Consider the following 17,562-nt stretch of genomic DNA (forward strand, 5'->3'; position numbering starts at 1 on the left):
AACAAACAGGAAAAAATGATCAACATCTTTAATTATCAGGGAAATGAAAATTAAAACCACAATGAGATACCACCTTACTCCTGCAAGAATGGCCATAATTAAAAAATCAAAAAATAATAGATGTTGGCATGAATGTGGTGAAAAGGGAACACTTTTACAATGCTGGTGGGAATGTAAACTAGTATTACTGCTATGGAAAACAGTGTGGAGATTCCTTAAAGAACTAAAAGTAGAACTACCACTGGATCCAGTAATCTCACTACTGGGTATCTACTCAGAGGAAAAGAAGTCATTATATGAAAAAGACACTTGCACACACGTTTGTAGCAGCACAATTTGCAACTGTAAATACATGGAACCAGCCTAAATGCCCATCGACCAATGGGTGGACAAAGAAAATGTGGTATATATATACACTGTGGAATATTATGCAGCCATAAAAAGGAATGAAATAATGGCATTTGCAGCAACCTGGATGGAATTGGAGACCATTATTCTAAGTGAAGTAAAACAGGAATGGAAAACCAAATATCATATGTTCTCACTTATAAGTGGGAGCTAAGCTATGAGGACACAAAGGCATAGGAATGATGGGGACTTTGGGGACTCGGGAGGAGGAGCATGAGGGATAAGACTACACATTGGGTACAGTGTACACTGCTTGGATGATAGGTGCACCAAAATCTCAGAAATTACCACTAAAGCACTTATCCATGTAACAAAAAACCACCTGTTCCCCAAAAACTATTGAAATAAAAATAAAATTAAAAAATAATTAAAAAAGAAAGCTGACAACAAGCTTTCTGCCAGAAAAAAAAAAATTAGACAATCAGATTTTATGTGGGTTCTAATGAGATGCTATAGAGGTATAAAGAAGCCGCCTATGAAATATTGTTGTTCCCGCCCCACCTGCCAAAAACACCTTGAATCTGGATCTCTTCAAGTCTCTAGGTCTACCTACCAGTTGACAGGAAATCTAGAGGATAAAGAAATGTATTGAATGATATGACAAAGAGACAATTAGCCAAACCCAAAATGTAGGAGAATTCTACATGACAAATGACCCAGTGTATCCATCAAGGTCCCAGCAAGAAACAGATGGCACATTCAAATTAGGTAATTTGAGAAGGGCTTAGTAAAAGGACTACTAAGAAAGATTTGGGTGGGATATAGGGAAACCACAAGGCAAAAAGAGATAGCACAGGATCCCAGAGCTAATTACAACTCACGAGACATTGCCATTTTAGGGAAAAAGGAACAGGGGAGGAGTAGTTACTGTAACAGAGGATACATAGGGAGAGAGAGAGGGAAGGAAGGAAAAGAGAGAACAAAAGCCATGGAGAGGGCCTCCTTACGGTGGCTGTGACCTTGGGTTGAAGGACACAACAAGGTTGCCAAAAAATATTGCACACTGATGGTTAGAATGGTGGTCACTCTCGGCTGGGCACGTGGCCTACGCCTGTAATCCCAGCACTTTGGGAGGCCAAGGCAGGTAGATCATCTGAGGTCAGGAGTTCAAGACCAGCCTGGCCAGCATGGCGAAACCTTGTCTCTCTTAAAAATACAGAAAAAGAAAAAAGAATTAGCCAGGCATGGTGGCAGGCACCTGTAATCCCAGCTACTTGGGAGGCTGAGGCAGGAGAATCACTCAAACCCAGGAGGCAGAGGTTGCAGTGAGCCAAGATTGCCCCATTGCACTCCAGCCTGGGCGACAAGAGCGAAACTCCATCTTAAAAAAAAAGAAAGAAAAGAATGGTGGTCACACTCTATTTGGAATAAGATAGAAGATGAAGAAAGAAAGATCTAATTTTTTACACAAATAAACTTGAGAATCTCTTAACTCCCTGTTTTCAACATGGAATTGAGTATTGATACATGAGGCATATTCTGCATCCAGGACTAACACAATAGATTCCAACTGGTGTTCCTGTGTTCAGTCCCCGCCTTCCATCTCTTCTCCACTTAGTGGGCAGTGTGTTTGAAAAGTACAAATCTGGTTCTGGGATCAAATTGCTTGAAAACCTTCAGTTGCCCTTTCAATAGAGATTTTTAGCCTGCTTAATAAGACACTCCATGATTTAGCACTTTCTTGTCCCTCCAGTCCTTCTTCCCTTAAATGGCTCTGTCCCAGAACACATGGGGGCATCCTTGGAATGCTACCAGCTTTCTTCCTAGTGGACATTCACATATGTAGTTCCTATGGTCTGTAAGTTGTTTAGGGATCAGTTATAGGAATGAGAAGCGATTCTAGTTAGATTAAGTAGTAAGGGATTTATTTATTGCAGGATATTACATGGTTCCAGAAGCAATGGCAAGCCGGGAAAATGAGACTCTAAGACCCCAAGAGCTGCAGGCAGGTCTGGCCACCTCGGGGGCTTTTGTCTCTTCTGCCATCAGGGAGCTGGCAGCCAAATTGGGAAGCTGCCCCTGCAGCAGCTCTCTGCCAGGATCAAAAACCCACCAAAACCAGCAAACAGCCACAACCTAGAAACTGAAATACCCAGGAAGCCACCAAAATCAAGAAGTGCCTTGTGGCAGCCAGACTTCCGTCCATGAGGAGCTTACCAACCAGCAGAAGCCACAGAAGCAGGGAGGTGAGGCCACTGCAGCACCCCCATCTTCCAAACCCCACAAGAATGCACTGACTGATGGAGCTAATTCACATTCAGAACGCGTACTACAAAGAAACCCAGAAAATGTGGCTTTTAGCTTTCCAGACTAACACGGTAGAAGAAGGTTGGAGTAGATATTGAGTGCCAGTGGACGACATCTGCATAGCCTGGAACACTCTGTTCTACCTCTTCCCCTGGCCCAGTACTACTCATCCTAAGGTCTTGGGTTACACTCCACTTGCTTAAGAAGATGTTCCCTGCCTCACAGCCTGTCTAGATGCCCCACCTCATCCCCAGTACCTGCTGAGAATACCCACCTATCGCCCTGTGATTATGCTCACCACCCTCTAAGAACTGGTCAGCCCTCCCTGCTAAACTCCATCATGGCAGGAAGTGTATCTATCTTGTACACCCCAGTATTCTCAATAGCTTGCCCAGTGCCTGGAATGTGACAATCTCTTCATGTGAAATGAAAGCATGTGTTGAATGTATAAATAAATGAAGGCACAAAGGAGAAGATCAGGGTGAATTTTGTGGGAACAGCTTGAAATAAGGCGATAATGACATCAGTTGGAGAAAAGTTCTTTCAACATGGGGAGGGTTGCAATCTCTGTGATCTGTTTTTTGCAGGGAGTGGATACACTCAGTATAAAATATAGCAGGTCTCTTAAATTGCTAGCAAACCTGGATATCATCTGGAAAAAATCTGTCATGTTTTAAAAAACAAATTTTCTTCAGCAGCCTTGAATGGAATCAAATTCTCGGAAGGGAATGATGCTTCCCACTCACAGGCGTCTGTTGTCAATAAGGAACGTTGTTCCCTGGAGTATTTGCCTCTGAGGAGGCTGGCGCGTGCCTGGCCACTTCGTAAGATCAACGAGATGCTCAAGAGCCTCAAAATGCAGGAATTGTCTTTGTTCAGAGGTTGCCCGCTGCCCAGTCCTCAGAACAGACTGAATCCCAGAGAGGGAACATTTCCCATGCAGCCCTTGGAGGGCTCTGGTTTGAATACAGACTCACTTCTCCAAGGATTTGACCTGACAGCTTGTTTGTTTGTGAAGGCTGGGTCTGTATGGAAGCCTAGCCACGATACTGAAGAGTTTTACTTTTCAGAAGAAAGAGCCTGAAGAGCAGGTACATGTGTGACTCAGCAATGCCTAGGCTCTGGCAAAATTGGTGGTAAAATCAGCCAGTCAGGAGCTCCTTTCCTCTAAGCAGACATACCAGTGACATTGGAGGAATGAAGGTCTTATCTCAAACAGATGCAGAACTCATTTTGGGATATCCAGCTCCTCTGCATTTTGCCCCAGTGACCTGACTACAGTTGGAAGTGTTAGCACGGTGAGTTCAGAGGCAGCCAGGAGGGAGTGAAGCCAGAGGGAGCAACTGGGGCTGATCAAGGGAAAACCACTGCTATGGGGCTTGGTTTTGACACCTGTTGTCTAGGGTCACAGCTTTCTCCCAAAATACGTTACCATGATTAATAAAACTAAAGTTTGAAAGGTCACATAGAAAAGAAACATTAACAGTAAATCATCTGAGCACAGTGGCTCATGCCTGTAGTCCCAGTACTTTGGGAGGCTGAGGTGGCTGGATCACTTGAGGTCGGGAGTTCAAGACCAGCCTGGCCAACATGGTGAAACCCCATCTCTACTAAAAATTAGCGGGGCATGGTGGCATGCACCTGTAATCCCGCTACTCCAGAGGCTGAAACACGAGAATCACTTGAAGCTGGGAGGCAGAGGTTGCAGTGAGCTGAGATTGCACCACTACACTCACTCCAGCCTGGGTGATAGAGCGAGACTCTGTCTAAAAAAAAACACACAAACACACAATAAATCCATAGTATATATATGTGTATATGAATATGTAATAATGTAGCTATTTATAAAACATCAATAAGTAGTGTTCATGGGCATGTGTAAAATATTGAGGGTCCACTTGTACCTCATAATTGATTCATTCACTCCCAAATCCTCCACATCCCCCATGAGTCGTCCTTTCTTTTCTTTTCTTTTTTTTTTTTTTTTTGAGACGGCGTCTTGCTCCGTCACCAGACTGGAGTGCTGTGGCGCGATCTCAGCTCACTGCAACCTCCGACTCCCTGGTTCAAGCGATTCTCCTGCCTCAGCCTCCTGAGTAGCTGGGATTACAGGCACGCACCACCACATCCAGCTAATTTTTGTATTTTTTTTTTTTAGTAGAGACGGGGTTTTACCATGTTGGCCAGGATGGTCTCGATCTCCTGACCTTGTGATCCACCCATCTCAGCCTCCCAAAGTGCTAGGATTACAGGCATGAGCCACCGCGCCTGGTCGAGTCGTCCTTTCTTACTAACAAATCTATAATACTTCTTATTTATCTTATTGGTGCTACTACTTTCCTTGTTACTACTACCTTGGTTTATAATAGTTGTTAAGAGACAGAGCTCAGGAGTCAGACTTTCTCAGTTTAAATTCCAATTCCACCACTTGCTGCTGTGTGACCTAGAAAAAAATTAACTTAATTTTTTCCTGTCTCAGATTCTGCTCTGTAAAATGGAGATTAAAATATCTCTAACCACATGGAAGTGTTATGGGAATTAAATGAGGTAATCCATATGGTATTTAAAACAATGTTTGGCATATTGCGACTCCTCCATGATATTTGTTATCCTTCTTATAATTATTGCTATTAATATTCATTGGTAGCACTCTTACTGTTTAGAGGCACTGCTTTCATGGATTTTGTGTAGTAAGTCAAAATTATGGTTTAAATGATAGCTGGCTCAAGAATATTTCTCTCTCATTCTCCATTCTAGGGCTTTAACTACAGCAAGTGAGAATAGGTTGAGTTCAGGATAAGCTAGAAATTAAGAAATTGAATTTACCAACTAAATATCCATATTCCACAGAAAGGAACCATAGCATTAAATTAAGTAGGTTGCCTTGAGTAGCAAGCAAAAAATCCTGCACAAATTAGCTTAAGCTGGAAACTTAAGAATTGGTTCACATAGCACCTGTCCAACTGTAGGGTGGGCTTCAGGGTTGGTTGATTCAGTGATTCATTGATACCATTGTGGTCTTAGGTTCTTTCCATCTCTCCCCTCTGCCCTCAATAACACTGGCTTCTTCCCAAGTCTAGTTCCCCCTGTAATCAGATGGTGGCTGCTAATGGCAATTGGGATATATGTCTTTTTTCACATCCAGTGAAGGAGAGAAAGAGAGCTGATACCCACGAAAAATCTTTTACTAGAGTGTTTAGGAGCCTCCCCTGATGACACAGGGGCTTACATTGTCTCAAGCCTCCCCATATCCACCTGTCAAGGAGAATGATGTTAGCAAGGTTTACTTAGAGCAATCAGCTGGGATGTAATGGACACTGGAGACTCAGCCACAGTGGCCTCTGTGGGGATCACATGACAAGGCTTCCAGGTGGTGCAGGGGCTTGTCAACTTCGATGTTGCTTGACTGTCAACAAATGGGGCTGTTCTGTTTATTAATTGCTGAGCAGCAAACAACAAAACTGGCTTGAACATACTAACATTTTACTATATCTCACCATTTATGGGTCATAAATTCAGGCAGGGCTTAGCCTGGAGACACTTAGGCTTCATAGAGCTTTGACTGGGGCTACTCAGTGGTATTCAGGTGGCATCTGGTCTGGTCTGAGGATCCTGGATGTCATCACTCACATGCCTGGCACCCCGCTGGGGACAGCAGGAGACTGGGCTGGGCTCAGCTGGACCCCTCCCCCTCTCCATGTGGTCTCTCCAGTGGGGAAGATGGACTCATCCCATGGTGCCTCAGTTTGCTACCCTCCTATGAGTGACAGAGAAATTGTGAAATGAAAGATAATTCAAATGATTTGAAATGTCATCTTCAGTACACATAATTAACATAAAGCAATGGGCATGCAATTTTTAATAACAAGTCATTTGTTTCTCTCTATGCCCACCAAATAGATGTGTCCATGATTTTTTTAAGTATCAGTTTGAAGAGGTGCTACTCTGCCATCCTGTCCAAGGTGCCACTGTCACTACTCACCCTGTGGGAGTGAGTTATGGGGCTCTCTTCCTTTCTCAATAGCCCACTTGGTCTAGAGCACCAACCCGTCTCTCTCATGGTCTCCCAGCAACCTCCAATCTGATCTTGCTGCTTCCAGTCTCACCTCCTGCCACTCATCCTCCATATAGTTTTCCTGCGATTTTTCTGAAACACAAATCTGCTCAGACTATTCCCTTGCCTAAATTCAATTTTAGGTTCTCTTTTACCAACCAGGTAAAGTTCAAACTCTGGCATGGCTCACAAGTTCCTTCACAAGTTGTTCCTATCCCAAGTCAAATTCCCCAGTCATCACTGGGATATAAGCTCCAAGGGGGCAAGCATCTCTGTTGTTCACTGCTTTCTTCTCTAGCACCTCGACTGATACTAGCACATAGTAGGTTCTTAATAAGTATTTCTGGAAGGAAGGAGATAATAGAAAAAGGGAGGAATGGGGAAGGGAAAGAAGGGAGGAATGGGGAAGGGAAAGAAGAAAGGAAGAATGTTAGTTCCTATAGCACCCTATCCTATCAAAATGTTCATCTCCAGTTTAATGTCTACCTTCCTCACTAGATTGTAAGGGCCAAGGGGGTAACTAACATGTCATATTCACTACTCCTAGCACAGTGCCTGACATCAAGTCGGTGCCCAAAAAATATCTTTAAAGCCAATGAATTTATTAATAATTCAAGCACATGTTATGTGCTTAAGTCACATACAAAGAGGGGTGGAAGTCAGAGGGAAGGCCATCTGATCTTCTGGAGACCAGGGATAGGTATGGGAAGGGGGCAGGACATGAACGAGTCCTTGGAAGGCTATGACCCATGGCTGAGCAATTGGTCCCCTTTAGGCCTATGGCCCTGGAAGGTTGAATACTATGCTCAGTCCTAATATCCATTTTGTATATCTAGTTTTCTTATTTGGCATGAGTATCCAACCCTGCTAGTATTTTTCCAAGAGAGTGAGTATTTTGAAGTGATTCGTGAACAGCCTTGCCTCAGCCTCCTGGAATGTGACCTCATTCCTTCCCCAGGTCGTTCCCCTCATTAATCAGCCTGCCCAGTCCTGCTCTATCAGGCAGGCTGCCAGGCATGCAGCTGGCATGGGAGATCCCAGTTCAGGGGCTGAGGTAGGCTTTGCTGTTTAAGAGCATGAACTTCAGAGACAAAAACACCAGGGTTTCGATCTTGAATCCATCCCTTACTAGCTGTAGGATCTTGGGCAAGTTTCTTATCTGTCTAAGCCTTGACTTCATCAGATGGAAAGTGGAGCTAATAACAGCACCTAAATTCACAGTGTATTTGTGAGAAAAAGATAATCCTTGAGCCTATATCACAGAGAGTTCAATAATTGTTGAGTCTTATTTTTCTACTCAAGGACTTCTCTTGCCTTTTGGCAGGTTCTGAATTTCTCTGGGATGGAGCAGAAATAGAGGGAGGGAAAAGCAAGGGAATGTGGCATACACTGAGAACCTGTGTCACATCAGATGCTCTGGTGGCATGTCTGCGTAACATTAGCCCCATCTTCCAGTGGAAGGAATGCAGATGGTAGAATAGAGAAATCTGGGTTGGAATCCAGGCTCTGAAACTCACTTGCTGTGTGAGTCTGGGCAAAGATCTTCCCCTCTGAGCCTCAGTTTCCCACCAATTGTGGCAGTATCTACTTGGTATTCATGCCATATGGATTATATGAGCTAACATCAAGTAAAAATGCTTAGGCAGATGATGCTCAGTAAATGTGCGTTTCTTCGTTCCCAAGGGGACAGCTGGTTGACAGAAGGACTTGAATAGAGAGAGGAAGAACATGAGGACATGCCAGAAGGGAGTACCCTTTGGGCATCAGGATGCTGGAGGGGACACACTTCTCTAACCCCCCTGAGAACTGGGCTGCTATAAATGGCATGAGTAGACCTCTCCTTTGGGCTGGCCAAAAGACTCAGATGGCTGGCTCCCTCCCTCCTCAACCTTTCTGGGCCCAGGGCATGGGAGAGGATGGTAATGACAGAGCAGAAAGGAGTCCAAACAACAGTTATAAATGTCAGCACATCTGGATTTTGGCTCTGGCTCTAGTATTTATTAGCCATATGACTTTGGACAAGCCCTCGTGATCTCCCTGAGCCTCAGTTCCCCATCTAAAATGGGGATAATATCAGGTGTCTTGTGATTATCTATTGTGGCATCACAAACCACCCTAAACCTTAATGGCTTACAACAATTATTACCTCTCAGGGTTCGTGTTGACTGGACTCAGCTGGGTGGTTCTTGCTTGGGGTCTAGCGCAGCTGCAGTCAGAGGCCCCTGGGGCTGGACTTATCCAAAGGCTTGACTGGGCTTGATGTCCAAGGTGGCTTTTTTACTCACCTGGGCTGGGAAGGCTGAAAGTCTGGACGCTGGTTGGACACCTCTCTTGCCATGTGTCATCTCTAGCTGGGACTTCTTCTTAGAGTAGTCAGACTTCTCACAAGGCAGCTGGCTTCCCATAGAGCATGCATGCCAAGACGCCAAGGCAGAAACAAAATGGTTACCTGTGACCTAGCCTTGGAAGTCCCTTTGTGTCACTTCTGCTACATTCTATTAGCTATAAATGAGATATGGGCCCAGCCCAGATTCAAGGGGAAGTGAAGGGAGGAGTGTCAAAGATTTGTCACCATCTTGAACCCACCACACCACATATCCCATGTACCTCGCAGGGCTGTTGTGAAGGTGAGAAGCAATGGCATGCATGAAAGCCCTTAGTGTAAATCATTACAGAGACATGAGGTTATTGTTCCACGTCCATCCTTTTCTCTCTTCCCTAAATCAAGCACTCATCCATCCTTTCTATCCTGTACCAGTAGCCTCCAGAGTAGCCTCTTTGCCTTTTGTGTCTCCCTGTCAAATTTATCCTCCACAAATGCCTGCCTATATGTCTATCCCGGGTGAAAAACTATCACTAGCTTCACAATGTGGCTCTCACTTACCCGTGCAGGTTTGACTGGCCATATGCTCCCAATCCCCCAGCCATATTACTCTGTTCCAACCTTTGGCACCTTTGCTCACACCATTCTTTCTTTCCAGAGCTCTCTTCTCTTTCCACTTCTGCCCACACTCCAACCCTTCTGGTTAAACCTGTCCTCGTGTTTTAAGATACCCTGCAAATATCATCCCTTTGTCCAGCTAACAACTCTTGCCCTCACTACTGCTGCGCATACCTGTTGAATTCAAATTCCCCCTCTGTGTGCTCCCCTAAATCCTGTGTTCACTGCAGACTGGTCTCGCCGTTCCTCAAAGGGCCAAGCACAGTCCTGACTCAGGGCCTTTGCACGTGTTGTTCCCTCTGCCTGGGATGCTCATTTCCTAAATATTCACTAAATATCTGGCTTCCTTACTTCATTCAGGTCTCTGTTCAAATCTTGCCTCTCAGAAAGACCTGCCTGACCAGCCAATCTAAGATAGCACAGCCTCCCTCCCTCTCCCACCCTGTAACCTGCTTCTTTTCCTTCAGAGCACTTGTCATCTGTCTAGGGCCCATGCAATATGGGGCTGCAAGAGCCAGCTGTGTGAATCACTCCCAAATTGGCACTCAGTGACACCATGTTGACAGCTTGAAATTGGTCACAGGGAGAGTACACTAAGGCCCCTCCTGCCCTCAATTTAGAATCTCTGATGGAACTCATCACCTTCATCTCACTTAACAGGGATAGTGAAATGGCTGGTTCAAGGTCACACAGCCAGTTAATGAAAACATTAGGCAATTTGGTTTTAAGAAGGAACTCAGACACCAGTTGCTTGAATTCAAATCCTGACTTCACCATTGACTAGCTACTTGAAAATCACCAAAGGCTACAAATTAGGGTACTTTCTTTTTTCTCCTGGAGAACTTGTTTTCAAACACCTATGTGCATACCATTCTGTGTTTATTTCATTTATTGTGTATCTCTCTCACTAGATCATAATTTTTGCAAAGGCAGAGGCTTTACTAATGCTTAGTCCCAGCATTTATTGCCATGCCTGACACAAAGTATGTGCTCAATAATGTTTGTTGAATGAACAAACAAATATGCAAACCAACCAATGAGAAACAATAATCACATCCAGTTGTAAACTGAGTCTTTGAAAGAAGACACTGGCTCTCTTCATCTTTTGTGCTCAGCACACAGCCTGGCACATAGAAGGAGCTCAAGGAATGTTGATAAACAAGAGAATACCCTCTGAAGAGGGCTGTATCTACGTCAAATCCAGCTGCTCTCTGATAAGCATAAAAAACTGCACCAGAAAACTCCGCTGGTATTTCCATTATGCGCCAAAGAGAAACCTGCAGGAATTCAGGCAAGAAAAAAGCACTGGCCTGGGAGGCAGGAGCCTGGGTTTTTAATCCCAGCATAACTGTGCCTGCTATGCGGCCTCAGGCAAGTCACTTCTCCAACCCAGGCCTTAATTTTCCTATTGGTAAAATGGGGTGATTGGAAGTAGATGATGGGGTCCCTTCTAACTCAGAGCTGTGGTTGAATTTATGTCTGGATCTGCCCCAGGCAGGGCTGCTCTAAAGTAGCAGGAGGTGGCTGATGGACAGAACTGGCCTTCTACAGGTACAAGAGGCAGGATGTGGCCAGGACGCCACAGTTGGAAGATAGCACAGTGCTCCAGAGTCTGGGACACCTCAGAGCTGTGGGATGGGCCCCTCTCTCCTTCTCCGGTCTCTACCTCTGCCCAGAAACCATTCCAGCTCCTCCCACCTGCCTTCATATGGCACCTGACTTGAGGCTTCCCTGAGAACAGTTAGAGCATTGGCTGCTTTACCTACTGGAGCAGGACACGAATAGGAAGGCTCTGATACAGGGAGGAGCATGGAGACTTGTTACATCTTGGTAACTTTGGCTTGTGTCTAAACAAACAGGTTGGCTAAGTTGGTCAGCCAGCACCTTGTTTCCTGTTATTTATGTTACATGGAGCATAAGCAGTTCAGAGCAATCAGAAGAGCCCTGATTTGGATAATAGAAACTACCATTTATTGAGCATTTATTGTGTGCCAGGTGCTGCTTTAAGCTAAGGGTCAGCAAACTACACTGGCCAAATTCTGTTTTTGTGTGGTCCATGGGCTGAGACACTTTTAAATTTTGAGACAGGGTCTGGCTGTGTCACCCGGCTGGACAAAATCACAACTCACTTCACTGCAACCTCCGCCTCTTGGGCTCAAGCCAACCTCCCATCTCAACCACCCGAGTAGCTGTGACTACAGGCACATGCCACGACGCTGGGCTAATTTTTGGATTTTTTTAAAGATGGGGTTTTGTCATGTTGTCCATACTGTTCTCAAACTCCTGAGCTCAAGTGATCCACCCTCCTTGGCCTCCCAAAGTGCTAGGATTACAAGTGTGAGCCATCGAGCCTGGCCGAGATGTTGTTTACATTGTTAAATAATTATATAAGTACTTCATAATTATCTTGAATTTTTTTTTTTTTTTTTTTTTTAGACAGGGTCTTGCTCTGTCACCCAGGCTGGAGCACAGTGGCGCCAACACGGCTCACTGTAGCCTCGACCTCTCGGGCCTAAGTGATCCTCCCACCTCAGCTTCCCAAGTAGCTTGGACCGCAGGCACATACAACCATACCTGACTAAATTTTAAAGTTTTTGTAGAGATTGGGTTTTGCCATGTTGCCTGGCTGGTCTCGAACTCCTGGGTTCAAGCTACTGCCCGCCTCAGCTTCCCAAACTGCTGGGATTACAGGCATGAGCCACCGCACCCAGGCTCATCTTGAATTTTGATCCTTAGCACACAAAGCCTAAATTGTTTATCTAGCCTTTAACTAACAAGTTTGCTAACCAACCCCTGCTCCAACTTTTTTTTTTTTTAACATAGATTAATTCCTAGTCCTCACAATAACCCTGTGAAGTAGGTTAACTATTATTATCCCCATTTTACAGATGAGCAAATAGAGGCAGGGGGAGGTTAAATGATGTATTGAGGTCAAATCGCTAGTAAATGGCAAAGGCAAAATTTGAACTCAGGCAACTGGTTTCTGAGTTCCTTCTTAAGACCAAACTGCCTAATGTTTTCACTAACTGGCTGATGATCTTGAGCAAGTCATTTCACTGTCCCTGTTAAGTGAGACGAAGGTGATGAGTCCCACCAGAAATTTAAAACTGAGGTCAGGAAGGTCCTTGAAATGAATTTCAGGGAGTCTGTGACACTGGAATCTGTGCAAAATATACTGTCTTTGTGCACAGTTGCATTTATTTGAAGAGAGAATCTATCACTGTCTTCAGAAATTGATTATGTGACTCAAAACAGATTAGAACTACTGGACTAGCTTTCTTGGAAGGCTATCTCCAGCCTTAACATTCTTCAATGTTATTTATTTGGATTTTTTTCCTCATGTGCTATCTCTTTAGGTTGTCTTTTCTGCCTAAATGTTATTTATTTCAGATGCCTTTTAAAATGCAAATGTTATCTATTGGATTGTATTTGCTCCCACCTCCAAATTGCTACATACTCATTACCTTTAAAAAATGAGAAAAACAGACAACCTTAAGAGCCAGTGAGGTTTTTCTACTGATGTATCCTGCAACACTATATAAATCATCTGTATAAGTGGAGAGGACAGGAGATATGGTTTATAAATCCATATTGTAGTTATTCATATGTTTCCATGTTATTTATTTAACAAATATGTACTAAACCTCCACTAGGTGGTAGTTGCTGTGTGCACTGTAACCTCCATGGAGCCAGGGGTTAGGTGTAACTTGCCATTGTACCTCCTCAGCCCAATACAGACCTGGCACCTGGGAGGCACTCGGTGAGAATGCCTGCCTGCCTGCCTGCCTGGCTGAAGAGACGGATGAATAGAAGGCTGGAAAGTATATGAAAAATCATTAGTGTGGGTGGGGAAAGAGGTTCAGGGTGCTGAGCCATTTAGTTGTGTTGGTTTCTGGTACCTTCCAATTGGCAGCCTCCCATGATCTCGGAGAAGCTTTTGAGGGCAGTCCTCATTTTCCCATCAGTCATGCTTTGAAAGATGCTAGTTGAAGATCAGCTGACAGAGCCAGGACTTCTCACATGAATCCAAAGAAATTAATCCATTTTCTTACATCCCACTAAGGTCAGAGGAACAACAAGGACTTTCTTGCCCTTTGTCTTGGGCCTACACATCCCAGAATTAGAGAACAATGAAGTCTCCTCTTTCCTGCCTGCCTCATTCTTCCTAGACTTCTGAACTTTTCCTCTCTCCCACTCCTCCTCGCCTCTACTTCCATCCCTGGTGTGAGTCTTGTGACTCATAACGGCTGAGAGTAGGAGTGCAGTTGAGCCCCTTAGCACACTCAGCCCTGGACCGATGTGACTGGAGATGTCTTGAGATGGACAGGAACAGGCGCAGGGAGGAGCAGGAGGGTAAGCCATGCCAGGGATGTAGCTTGGGTATTAATGTCTGTGGGAGGGGCAGCACAAGAGCTAAGGAGAGCATCTTCTACCAGGGAGACTGAAAGGTTCTGTCCTGCTTTCTTGTTTTGAACAAAACAAAACAAAATTCACCTGCATTAGGCTGTACTGTATTCATCTGCAGTGTCCATAATACTTGTCTGTCTTCCCAAAAGGAGAAGATAGCAAAACTTACTATCCATACAATCTAAAGGTAGTAAGTTGTTGGATAAAATCAAAGCCTTATCCTTACTTGGATTCTCTTGAGAGGCCATTTTTGATGTTCTGATTCAGCATGAGTAAGAGAGGTTAGGGTATAACTTGAACTTGTATACCAGTGAACTTCTATACTACCATGCTGGAGTTTTAAACATGTTGGGTTCAGGAAATTTATATGGTCTGTAGCAGCATGATGTCACAGAAAATGCATACTCTCAGAACCAGGCAAAAAGGAGTGTGAGCTGGGTGCAGTGGCACATACCTGAAGCCCTAGCTACTTGAAGCTGAGGTGGGAGGATTACTTGAGCTCAGGAGTTGAGGCTGTAGTGAGCTATGATTGCATCACTGCACTCTAGCCTGGGCAACAGAGAGAGATCCTGTCTCTAAAATATGTTTAGAAAAGAATGTGAATTACAGCTGTTCCATTTACTATTTGTGTATTCTTAGACAAGTGCCCTTCTGCCTGTTTCCTTATTTGTAAAGTGAGAATAACAAAACCCACTCCCTTCAGATGTTATAGGGATAGAGGAAACACATGTTGAGTTGCTGGCTGGTAATAGGCTGTCAATACAGTGTAGATATTTATTGTAAGTATTGCCCAGAAACCATCTGTTCCTAGAAAAGAGGAAATTGATAGATAGGTAAGGGGCTGTTAGGGTTACTCCTGCCTTCCTAGACAGGGGAGTAGACAGGCAAGACAACAGGAGTAAAACCTCCTCAAAGCTTCCCTAGAATCCTCTGCTGGTATCTCTCATAATGTCATTTGCTGGGCTGGGCCACTGGTGGAGATGGTGCTTGCCACCACCTAGGGTGTGAGGCTGGCACAGGAGGAAGGATGACGGGATAGGGACGTTCCACTAGAGAAAGGCAATGGAAGAGGCAGGGAGAGAGCAGGAAAGGGGAAAGTCTGGGGATAGGAGAACTGGCTTCAAATTCCTGAGGAATCAAGGAGTGAAAGGGGAACATTACTTACTCTTTCTTGCTCCAAGAGTAGAAATTTAGATCAGTTTGTGAAAATTACAGAGGCACTGAATTTCCTTAATTATGATGAACTTCTTAGTAAAGCTGCTTGGGACTGGAATGGGTTGTCTTGTGGGGAGGTAAGGATGTTTCATTATCACAGGTAGCCTACAAGCACCTGTTTAGCATTCTGAGATACCTCTCTTTGGGTGGGAGACTGGAATACATGTCCTCTAAGACCCCTTTTGATAACTCTAAGGAGCATCACTTGGATCAGGACTGTCCAGAAAGGCAGACGAATTTGTCAGTAGCAGCAGCCCACTTAAGACCTCTCACCACCTGCCCGTATCTCAAGGACAGCTGAAAGTGGTTAAAAACAGCAAACACCTCCACACCCCCTTAACAGGGCATCACACATCACCGGGCCAGCTCTGGGAAAGGAAGCACCGTGACTCATCAGTGTGGGGTTCGAGCATTGTGGCTGCCTCAGGAATGTAGGGAGAAGGTTTCCCAATCTCTCTTTATTTGTTGCCAAATCTCTCCGGAAGCTGTTGCGCCCAGTGAAATTAAAAGTCATTGAGTGTTTTACTGGCTTTCCCCAGAGTGTAAAGCCCTTACAGGAGAAGCTGACTGCCCCTAGATGAAGAGACCAGAATAAGAAGGAGGCCATTTATGGTTTGCAATTCAGAACAAGGACACTATGAAAAGAAGATGATGGGCAGGATTCTGAAATGAAACCATGACACACACTTGTAAGGTGAAACTGCAGTCACTTTTCAAATCCAGACGAACCACAAAAACCAAGCAGAACTGTACACATCACAGGCAACTTCTCCTGAAAGAAACTGAGTAGGGCCCACCCAAATGAGCAAGCACAAACAGAAACGTGTCTTCCCGGAAAAGTGAAAAGATCAAACATTCCCTGGGCAGCCAGGACCCAGACCACACCCAGTTTACCAGCAGAACATCTTCGACCTCTCTCGTTTATTCAAGACCCATCAGCGAGAGACTAAACTGTGCAATGGAAAAATGTCCCAGTCACCAGACTTGGGCTCAGATCCTTCCTGGACTCATTTCTAACTATGTGACCCTAAGCCTCAGCTTCCTGATCAGGTGAATGGGGACAAGAGGCTTGCTGGGGGAATTACAAGGAATTTATAATATGATGATCAATAAATGACAGCTTATATTAATAAAAATAACTACAGAAATGGAGAAAAAGAGGAAGCAAAAACAGAAAATATTACTCCCAAATACTTCCTCCAAAACTTACTTTGAGGAATTGATGTGAATTTTTTTATTACAAACATTTTAAGCAAACAAAATATGGAGAGTGTACCCATTCCCTAGCTCTTGATTTCTAGTATTTTGAAATACTTAAATCACATTTTTAAAGAAATGAAACACCGAAGATACAGTTGTGTAGCCATTGTCTATTCTGTTCTCCACACCTCTACACTCTGGACCCTGTCCAACTTCCTTTTTTATGTTCTGTTTCTTGGGGCTTCCTTCCTCCAGCCTGAACTAACAATCACCACAACCAACTTCTCTCTCTGCATTATCTTTATTCTGGCTGAAGAGTTACCTGCTTCTTCTAGGACTGCAAGCTTCTGCTGAGGAGAAAAGGAAACTCTGGCCCTCCAGCACTGCCCACTGTCTCAAAAGGAGCTCCTTAAAAGAGGCTGAAGCTGATGGTGGTCAGGCTAGAGAGAAGAGTGCAGACCCCTCCCTGCATAGCGCTGGGCATTAGGGTCTTCAGCTGTGGGCTCACAGCTGTGTCCTAGAAAATAAATTATTTTGACAAATGGGATCTAATTAAACTAAAGAGCTTCTGCACAGCAAAAGAAACTACCATCAGAGTGAACAGGCAACCTACAAAATGGGAGAAAATTTTTGCAACCTACTCATCTGACAAAGGGCTAATATCCAGAATCTACAATGAACTCAAACAAATTTACAAGAAAAAAACAAACAACCCCATCAAAAAGTGGGTGAAGGACATGAACAGACACTTCTCAAAAGAAGACATTTATGCAGCCAAAAAACACATGAAAAAATGCTCACCATCACTGGCCATCAGAGAAATGCAAATCAAAACCACAATGAGACACCATCTCACACCAGTTAGAATGGCAATCATTAAAAAGTCAGGAAACAACAGGTGCTGGAGAGGATGTGGAGAAATAGGAACACTTTTACACTGTTGGTAGGACTGTAAACTAGTTCAACCATTGTGGAAGTCAGTGTGGCGATTCCTCAGGGATCTAGAACTAGAAATACCATTTGACCCAGCCATCCCATTACTGGGTATATACCCAAAGGACTATAAATCATGCTGCTATAAAGACACATG

The sequence above is a fragment of the Pan troglodytes genome, chromosome 1 (genome assembly GCF_028858775.2).
Source record: "Pan troglodytes isolate AG18354 chromosome 1, NHGRI_mPanTro3-v2.0_pri, whole genome shotgun sequence".
NCBI lineage: Eukaryota > Metazoa > Chordata > Mammalia > Primates > Hominidae > Pan > Pan troglodytes.